Raw genomic sequence first — 8965 nt, 5'->3', positions numbered from 1 at the left:
TGATGACTCTTTGTATAAACAATCTTTTGTTTAATATAATTTACACTTTTATTAATGGCAATGACTTTATCTTTCTTCATATTGTTATATTGTGATATACTATTGTTGTTTTGATAAAGACCTTGAATATACTATAGTGTATGTGAGATGTGGTAGAACATGGAGATGTCTATCATGAAACACATCTTATAGTCACTGTATATTCTAGACTGTTCCTAGTCGATTGAGCCGTCCGATAATAAGGATAAGGATCGCTCGAGTTTGAGACTAGCATTTGCGATGCAGAGTACCACGTTTCATTGGTAAGGAACATAGAGATGTTCGAAGCATGCAAATGGATATTCATACGATGAATGATCGAACAACCCTATCCGGACTTTCCAAGTGGTTATCACTTATCGAGTGGATAAAGTCCGCGGTTTTGGTTTTACACCATTAGTCCTTACTACTTGAAACATCATTGAGACTCTATATGCTAGTACTGTGCTTTGACTCGTTTACTGACTCTATTGGGGTCATCAGGTGTCGGGATTGGGTATAGTTACAACACATATAGGAGTCGATGCTTTGTTGTCAAGGATTCACCACATACTTGCGAGTGTGGATATCCTATGCGATCTGAGGAGATATTAGTGTGACGAATCTCTGGCCAGAGTACATGATGTGTTTTAAGAAATGGTTCCTTAGTAACACATGCGATGTCACTATTTGATCTTCAAGATGTATTGCATAGTTATCGAATCTCAAACGACTCTCGATATACCAATGGTTGTTGATTCGATCGGGATATATGGATGAAGGGACCGTACTGTACGCTAACCAAAATCTATTGGTTCTTGCAGGCACTATCAGTGATACCTAGGGAATCATGGGGCGATGTTGCTAGGCGCTCTTACCATGATTCGATGGGCAAGTCGAAAATTGTTGTTTCGAGTCACAAGGAGTTGTGAGCCCACGGCTAGCTGTATCCCTAAACCATTGAGGGTCACACGGAGTAATGGATTTTTAATCCCCGTTGAGATAGTTAAATTTAAAGAGTTAAATTTAATGAACAAAGAAGTTGGACTTCTTAATTATGAGTAGAGGAGTAAGATTTCCTAAAATGACATAGGGATGAGCATTTTTGGAAACCACTGAATTCGGATTCAGAAAAATTTATCTTGACTTTAAAAGGTGCAGAAATGGTTTCTGTGCACATTGGTGAAATCGGTTTATCAATCGGAGTCATGATGAATTTTATATTAATTTCTGAACATGCGGGCTTTGCTTGTCGGGCTTGAACTTATGACTAATGGGCCCTAAGCTGTTAGCGGCCTACATTATAAATAAGTTATTGCAGTACAAAAATTATACACAACAGGTCACAAAATTTTCGAAAAACCATAGTATTTTTCCTCTGAAGTGGCCGCCCCCTTTTCCCCTCTGCTCGGTAAAATCCAGTCTGTGAATTTTGAATTACAGTCTGGTTTAACGGATCAAATTCGTTAATCTCTTCGTAGAAACTTCTAATAGATTTTCTAGTGCAATCTATCAGAGGGATTAAATATCCGTTCGTGGACCTGATTGAAGAACAGTTCGTCCATCAGTTCCAGGGATATACAACAAGAGCAGAGCAATCTGTTGGTGTCCAAAATCTCGATTCGAGATTGAAGGTAAAAATTTATAATTGTTATTTAATTTTTACACACAATTTAATTGTAAGGTTTTGATACCCACTATGGAATCGTTCCATATAAAATTTTTAAACTTCCGCTGCACCGGGTATCAATCCTAATTGATCTGATCGCCGCGTTATCCAACACTGGTATCAGAGACAGGTTGCTCAGATCAAGCGATTAAATTAATCGATTGTACAAAAATTTTTAAGCCTCGGTTTTTTAAACGAAATAAATATTTAAAAATAAAATTTTTTTTTTCGGGCAAAACCCGGGCAGCGATTGGATCGCTGCCCCGGGCAGCGCCACGCACGGCGCTGTGCAGGGCGGCGCATGGCGCTGCCCAGGGCAGCGATCGTCGCTGCCCTAGGGGCAGCCGGGCTGCCCGGCCCGAGCCCTATGGGGCGCGGGCAGCCCGGGAATGTCCCGGGCGGCCCGCGGAAAAATTAATTTTTTAATTTTTAAATTAAATTTTAATATGTTAAAATTCTATTTTTGGTCCGATCGAAAATTGTTTTTGATTGGTCCACGAGGCGTCGGATCGAATTGTTCGAGTCCGAAAATTTTAAAATTGATTTTTGGATAAATTTGAATTTTTGGAAAATTTAAATATTTTATCCGTTAAATTGAATTTTGAAATTAATTATTTTTGGTACAATTGATGATAAGATATGATCTTATGGATATATTGAGTAAAATATGATTTTATGTATAAAATTGGATTTTATAGATAAAATATGATTTTATTTGATAAAAAGATAAAATATGATTTTGTATATAAAATAATATTTTATATATGAAATATGATTTTATCCTTTTTAAATTTAAATTGCCATTGCATGTTATCCAATAAATTAATTTTGAATTAAATGTTATTGGATAAGGATGATCGATTGCCATGACCAATTTTGTAGGTGTATGCTAGGAATTTACATTTGTTTTTATTGTTGTTGGATTTATTAATGGGCCTGGTTTATGGCCCAATATGAATTGTCATATGTAATAAAAATGGGCTTGGTTTATGGCTCGTTCCCACCCCTTAAAAATGTATCCCCTACTTGTCATTGTTATTTATTGTAAATACATTAGATTTAGTGGGAGATCAAGATTTGAAGATGGAGGTGGGCCCAGCAGACAATAAAGACAGAAGAAATGTAAATTGGAAGCTCAATGTAATAGGATTGCATTGCATACTGCATATTACATAGGATTGGACTAAGACTCGTGATTGGCAACCACGGGTCGATTAGAAATGGAATCGATCATCCTATATAATATGTGATATTATTGTTGTATGCATGTTTTAGACAAAATTGTGTGAATCCGGCAAGCATACAAAGTTTTAAAAATGATGAGACAAATTTTCAAAATTAAAATCCCTCATTTTAAATATGATTTAAAATTGATATCAAGATATATAAAAGAAATTTAAATTTGTTTAAATGTTCCTACCTTCCATCAACGATCAATGTATGAGATGCTACCCGCGGATACGGTCCGGCACATATTATTGGGGGGGCCCGTTCGTCGGAAAGCTGTACATTGGATCGACACATGTTGTAAGTTGGGTGGAACTCCCATGGGATCGGCTCATATTATTGGGGGATCCACATGGCGACCGTCCATCACAACTTAATATTGATGGGTCATCTTGACATGTCACAATAAACGGCGTCATATTATTGGGCCCTTATTGGACATGAGGTAAAAACGTGGAGGTTGCTTTGGAAGCAATTGGGCTCTACCTTTTGAAAATTATAGTTGGCTGATATTATTCGGGACCATAGTTTATCAATTGGACTCCATTTTCTCACTAAGAAAAACAGTTTCCCGTTTTCACTAGAGGGTAGTGAAATCGTTAAAATAGTGGGAGTGAGATTCATAAAATAAATTTCTCCTATTTTATGTCTTAGTAAATTACTTAAACAATCACTAATATTTGTCTGTTTCTTTTTAGTATTTCATAAAGATGAATTCGCGTAATCCACTTTTCTCGATCTTCGAACAAAATAAATTGACTGGCGCAAACTATACGGAATGGTTCCGTAAGTTGAAGATTGTCTTGACTTCGGAGAAGATGCTCTACGTGTTAGAAAAATCTTCTCCGAAGGAAGCACCAGCTGACATAAGTCCGGAAGAGTTAGCCAAACTTGATACATGGTGGGACCATGATATCAAGGCCAAATGCTATATGCAAGCCTCGATGTCTGATGAACTCCAGAGGCGATTTGAGGATACCGTGAATGCTGCTGACATTCACGTACAACTCAAGGAACTTTTTGGGGCTCAATCGAGAGCTGAAAGGTTCACTACTGTAAAGGAGCTAATGATGTGTCGCATGCGTGAAGGGACTTCGGTCCGTGATCATGGGGTACGAGTGATTTGGCTCATACAGAAGTTGGTAACCCTTGATTTGGTGTTAAAGCATGAACTCAACGTGGACTTACTACTTCTATCTCTTCCTTCTTCGTTTGACGGATTTGTGGTGAATTTCAATATGAACAAGATAGAGGCCTCCCTTGAAGAGATGGTCAATATGCTTGTGACATATGAATCCACATTAAAGAAGGATAAACCGGCTTTCTTGGTGGGCTCCTCTTCTTCTGCTAAGAAGGGACCAAGTACAAAGGGTAAGAAACGTTCTGCCCCACCCAAGAAAATCGAACCCGAGAAGAAGTACAAGACAAAGGCTTCAAACATGGAAAAATCCAAGGATGTTTGCCATTACTGCAAGAAGCCCGGTCATTGGAAGCGTAACTGCAAGGAATATCTAGAGCAGTTGCGAACTGCGAAGGGTATGTTCTATATTGAAATAAATGTTTCACTTAATACTACTTCTTGGGTATTGGATACCGGATGTGGATCTCACATTTGCAATGATTTGCAGGTGATGACAAGAAGTCGCAGGCTTAGAATGGGTGAGACCCAGCTGAGGCTCGGAAATGGTTCCAGAGTTGAAGCTAAAGCTGTGGGAGATGTTTATTTATTTTTGCAGAACGGTTTTAAGTTACTTTTGAGAGATGTTTTATTTGTTCCGGATTTGATTAAAAACATTATTTCTGTTTCTATGCTTGATAGAGATGGTTATTCTTGCAATTTTTTGAATGAGATTTGCAATATTTACAAGAATGAATGTTTGATTGGAAATGGACAACTTGAAAATGATCTATATAACTTAAAACTAAAAGACGTTCCAATTAATTATGTTGATAAACCGGCAACAACAAACAAAAGGAAAATCGATAGCCAAAACCCGGCAAACCTTTGGCATGCTAGGTTAGGTCATATTTCCTCAAGGAGGATGAACAAGCTAGTGGGAGAGGGCATGTTTGATATGTCTGATATTAACTCTCTAACTACTTGTGAATCCTGCCTGAAAGGAAAAATGACTAAATCTCCTTTTAAGGGGAAACCTGAGCGTAGTCAAAATCTGTTGGATTTGATCCATACAGATGTTTGTGGTCCATTTAGAGTTGGTACTCAATATGGCCACACCTACTTCATTACCTTTACTGATGATTATTCTAGGTATGGGTATTTATATTTAATGAAATATAAGTCTGAAGCATTTGAAAAGTTCAAAGAATTCAAGGCTGAAGTAGAAAACAAGCTAGGTAAAAGTATTAAAGCACTTCGATCGGATCGAGGTGGAGAATACTTAAGTACCGAGTTTTTGGACTATCTGAAAGAGAATGGGATTCTCTCTCAGTGGACTCCTCCTATGAAACCACAGCTGAATGGTGTATCGGAGCGTCGTAATCGAACTTTGTTGGACATGGTTCGATCCATGATGAGCTTCACTGAGCTTCCACCTTCATTTTGGGGCTATGCGCTTGAAACGGCGGTATTGTTGTTGAACAACGTCCACACTAAAGCAGTGGACAAAACACCATACGAGTTATGGAATGGCAAAGCTCCTAAGTATTCGTACTTGAGGATTTGGGGATGTCCTGCTTACGTGAAGCGGACAGTGGGAGATAAGTTAGATAGTCAATCCACCTTATGTTATTTTGTAGGGTATCCGAAGAATTCAATCGGATATTATTTCTATTATCCTGCTGAAACAAATGTGTTTGTTTCAAGGAATGCCACCTTCTTGGAGAAGGAGTTCTTATTGGATAAGAAAGGCGAGATGATGGAACTCGAAGAAATTCGAGAAGAACCCGAAATACAAAATAACGATCCTACACCTCAGGAACCATTGATAGACACGCCTGTACCTAGAAGATCCGAGAGGACTTCTAGACCTCCTATTCGATATGGTCTTCTTCTTGATGGGGATCAAGATGAACCCGATGTTGGATGTGATCCAAGAAACTTCAAGGAAGCAATTTCTGATGCGGATTCAAATTTATGGCTTGAAGCTATGCAGTCGGAAATAGATTCGATGCATACAAACCAAGTTTGGTCTTTAGTAGATCCTCCAGATGGAATTGTTCCAATAGGGTGTAAATGGATCTACAAGAGAAAGCTTGGGCCTGATGGTAAGGTATTGACCTACAAGGCGCGATTGGTGGCGAAAGGTTATACTCAAAGACAAGGAGTTGACTATGATGAAACCTTTTCACCAGTTGCAATGTTCAAGTCCATAAGAATCCTTATTGCCATAGCTGCTTGGTATGACTATGAGATATGGCAAATGGATGTGAAGACTGCTTTTCTTAATGGAGACATTAAGGAAGAAATCTATATGAAGCAGCCTGAGGGGTACACATCCATGGGAAGCGAGCATAAGGTATGCAAGCTTCAGAGATCAATTTATGGTCTAAAACAAGCATCAAGAAGTTGGAACCAGAAATTTGATGAAACAATAAAGGATTTTGGTTTCATCAAGAACCCGGAGGAACCATGCGTGTACAAGAAACTAGTTAAGGATGCTGTGACATTCTTAGTACTTTATGTTGATGACATCCTACTCATTGAGAATGACGTAGGGATGTTGCAGTCAACAAAGATATGATTATCAGGTAGATTCTCGATGAAGGATTTGGGTGAGGCATCCTATATTCTAGGGATACAGATCTATAGAGATAGATCTAAGAGAATGATAGGACTCACTCAATCAACCTACATCGACACCATATTGAAACGGTTTTCAATGGATGGGTCCAAGAGAGGACATCTACCAATGTGTCATGGAGTTTCTCTATCCAAGTTTATGTGTCCCAGACTGATGAAGAGATAGAGAAAATGACACATGTACCATATGCGTCAGCCATAGGTAGTATCATGTATGGGATGATATCTACCAGACCGGATGTAGCATTTGCTCTGAGTGTCACGAGCAGATATCAAGCTAATCCCGGTCAAATGCATTGGAAAGCCGTGAAGGACATTCTTAAGTACTTACGAAGGACTAAGAATATGTTCATGGTATATGGAGGAAGAGAACTAAAATTGGAAGGCTATACCGACTCTAGCTTCCAAAGTGACGTGGATGACTCAAAGTCAACCTCTGGATTTGTGTTCATGCTCAATGGCGGTGCTGTCTCTTGGAAGAGTTCCAAGCAGGACACCACAGCGGATTCCACCACTGAGGCAGAATACATTGCAGCATCAGCTGCTGCTAAAGAGGCCGTTTGGATGAGGAATTTCGTCCAAGAGTTGGGCGTCATTCCTGAAGTTGTTGGTCCAGTCCCGGTGTACTGTGACAACACGGGTGCCGTTGCTCAGGCAAAGGAACCAAGGTCTCATCAAAGATCCAAACACGTGCTAAGGAAATACCACATCATCCGAGAGATTGTGGAAAGAGGAAACATCACTGTCGAAAGAGTGGCCTCTGCAGACAATATCGCTGATCCACTTACTAAGCCCTTGCCAGGACCATTATTTGACAAACATCGCGAAGCAATGGGTCTACGTAGTATGACTAGTTGGCTTTAGGGCAAGTGGGAGATTGAAAGAGTGGGTGCCCGGTGAGCCAACTTGTGGCTAAGGGCTTTGATGACTCTTTGTATAAACAATCTTTTGTTTAATATAATTTACACTTTTATTAATGGCAATGACTTTATCTTTCTTCATATTGTTATATTGTGATATACTATTGTTGTTTTGATAAAGACCTTGAATATACTATAGTGTATGTGAGATGTGGTAGAACATGGAGATGTCTATCATGAAACACATCTTATAGTCACTGTATATTCTAAACTGTTCCTAGTCGATTGAGTCGTACGATAATAAGGATAAGGATCGCTCGAGTTTGAGACTAGCATTTGCGATGCAGAGTACCACGTTTCATTGGTAAGGAACATAGAGATGTTCGAAGCATGCAAATGGATATTCATACGATGAATGATCGAACAACCCTATCCGGACTTTCCAAGTGGTTATCACTTATCGAGTGGATAAAGTCCGCGGTTTTGGTTGTACACCATTAGTCCTTACTACTTGAAACATCATTGAGACTCTATATGCTAGTACTGTGCTTTGACTCGTTTACCGACTCTATTGGGGTCATCAGGTGTCGGGATTGGGTACAGTTACAACACATATAGGAGTCGATGCTTTGTTGTCAAGGATTCACCACATACTTGCGAGTGTGGATATCCTATACGATCTGAGGAGATATTAGTGTGACGAATCTCTGGCCAGAGTACATGATGTGTTTTAAGAAATGGTTCCTTAGTAACACATGCGATGTCACTATTTGATCTTCAAGATGTATTACATAGTTATCGAATCTCGAACGACTCTCGATATACCAATGGTTGTTGATTCGATCGGGATATATGGATGAAGGGACCGTACTGTACGCTAACCAAAATCTATTGGTTCTTGCAGGCACTATCAGTGATACCTAGGGAATCATGGGGCGATGTTGCTAGGCGCTCTTACCATGATTCGATGGGCAAGTCGGAAATTGTTGTTCCGAGTCACAAGGAGTTGTGAGCTCACGGCTAGCTGTATCCCTGAACCATTGAGGGTCACACAGAGTAATGGATTTTTAATCCCCGTTGAGATAGTTAAATTTAAAGAGTTAAATTTAATGAACAAAGAAGTTGGACTTCTTAATTATGAGTAGAGGAGTAAGATTTCCTAAAATGACATAGGGATGGACATTTTTGGAAACCACTGAATTTGGATTCAGAAAAATTTATCTTGACTTTAAAAGGTGCAGAAATGGTTTCTGTGCACATTGGTGAAATCGGTTTATCAATCGGAGTCATGATGAATTTTATATTAATTTCTGAACATGCGGGCTTTGCTTGTCGGGCTTGAACTTATGACTAATGGGCCCTAAGCTGTTAGCGGCCTACATTATAAATAAGTTATTGCAGTACAGAAATTACACACAACAGGTCACAAAA

The sequence above is a fragment of the Henckelia pumila genome, chromosome 4 (genome assembly GCF_033568475.1).
Source record: "Henckelia pumila isolate YLH828 chromosome 4, ASM3356847v2, whole genome shotgun sequence".
NCBI lineage: Eukaryota > Viridiplantae > Streptophyta > Magnoliopsida > Lamiales > Gesneriaceae > Henckelia > Henckelia pumila.
The sequence above is the reverse complement of the archived record's forward strand: the minus strand, read 5'-3'. Positions refer to the sequence as shown.